A 1,764-nucleotide genomic window follows, 5' to 3' on the forward strand; every position below is an offset into this window, starting at 1 on the left:
GGCTGGGTGGATCACTTGCTGGAGTTGCTTCAGAACTGACCCGTGGCCCTCCATATGAAGTCAGGGAACAGGCATTAACAGTGTTCTTTAAATCAGGGGTCCCCAGCATTTTTGGCACCAGGGACTGGTTGTGTGGAAAACATTTTTTCCATGGGTGGCGGGTGGGGAGACAAGGATGGTTTTAGGATGAAGCTGTTCTACCTCAGGTCATGAAGCATCAGATTCTCAGCAGGACGTCGCAAGTTCACAATAGGGTTGGCGCTCCTATGAGAATCTAATGTCTTGGCTGATCTGACAGGAGGCGGATGCTCGCTTGCCTGCCACTCACCTCCTGCTGTGCTGTAGGGTTCCTAAAGGGCCACTAGACCCGAACTGATCCGCTGCCTGGAAAGTTAGGGACCCCTGCTTTAAACGTTACATTGTAATAAGGGGTGGAGGCTGGGGTTGGGATGTCCTTAGGGTGCAATCGATGGCGCCTGTGCACTGCAAAGTATTTTGGGGTGTAATGGGTGGAGTGGGGCAGGTGTAGCCTTTTAATCTAATTGTTCCCTGTGCTGCCCACACATCTCTCAGACTGCCTGCACCATCAAGATCTGGACTTCAGAGCACGTCTTTGACCACTTGTGGGAAACTGTTACAACAGTTGCAATGCACAAATACCCAAACCCTATGAACCTGAGCATGGTGCGGGTTGATGTGTTGGAGAGACATATAAAATCCCTCTGGAGAGCTGCAGAGCCACAGGCTTCTCGGCAAACAGTGAGAACTGCAAGACTTTTATTGGTGCAGCAAAAAACAAAACATATGTGCTAGAATATTCTGTAAATCCTGTAGAGAAGAGAAAACAATGGAACTTAAATCTACTGGTATTTCACTTACAAATATGGTTTCAGTAGATGAGAGAGTTATATGCAAACCACATCATCAGTACCCAGAAAAAAAAAAAAAAAAACTATTTTGACTCAAGAAGCTATTATCACTGTGAAAGCAGTCAGTCTCAGCAGTTACCCTGAAGGACTCATGGCAAGAACGATATCTTCAAATGCTAATAAAGGGCAAGAAACACTGGAATGGGTCATACATAAATTACATGTTAAAAAAAGAAGTATGGACGGCTTCCACAAGAGGAAGCATAAGAACTCTGGTGGCGGCTGCAGCAGCCTTTGGAGAGAATTGATAATGAACGTGCGTAGACAAGTACCTCATGTCTCTCCAAGCTTGCAATATATTTATTTAAAAAATACAAATATGTTTTAAGTAGAATTTTTTTAAGTAGGCTGATATAAGACAGTGACTTTAGATCAAAACAAAGAGATGCATGGCTTCTAAAAAGGGATCATCTGAAATTAGTGTTGTTTGAAATGATTGGCTAATTTTGAGGATTCCAGTATTTCTGTAAAAATTTAACTCTTTTTTTTTGAAAGAAATTCTTTTTAACTTTTATTTTAAGTTTGGGGTACACTTGCAGGTTTGCAGTTTGTTATTTCAGTAAACTTGTGTCATGGGGGGTTGTTGTACATGTTATTGTATCTCCCAGGAATAAGGTCTAGTACCCAGTAGTTATTTTTCCTGATGCTCTCCCTTCTTTCACCATCCACCCTTCAATCAGCTCCAGTATCTGTTGTTCCCCTCTTTGTGTCCATGTGTTCTCATTATTCAACTCTGGCTTATTAGTGAGAACATGTGGTATTTGTATTTCTTTTTCTGCATTAGTTTCCTGAGGATAATGGCCTCCAGCTCTGTCTATGTTCCTGCAAGAGGCAT

At 42.5% G+C, this 1,764-nt stretch overlaps 1 pseudogene; it reads left to right on the top strand.

The window, feature by feature from the left end:
- Window positions 1-469: 469 nt before the first annotated feature.
- Window positions 470-1,177, top strand: LOC104671011 (annotated as a pseudogene).
- Window positions 1,178-1,764: the final 587 nt, after the last annotated feature.

The sequence above is a fragment of the Rhinopithecus roxellana genome, chromosome 3 (genome assembly GCF_007565055.1).
Source record: "Rhinopithecus roxellana isolate Shanxi Qingling chromosome 3, ASM756505v1, whole genome shotgun sequence".
Lineage (NCBI taxonomy): Eukaryota > Metazoa > Chordata > Mammalia > Primates > Cercopithecidae > Rhinopithecus > Rhinopithecus roxellana.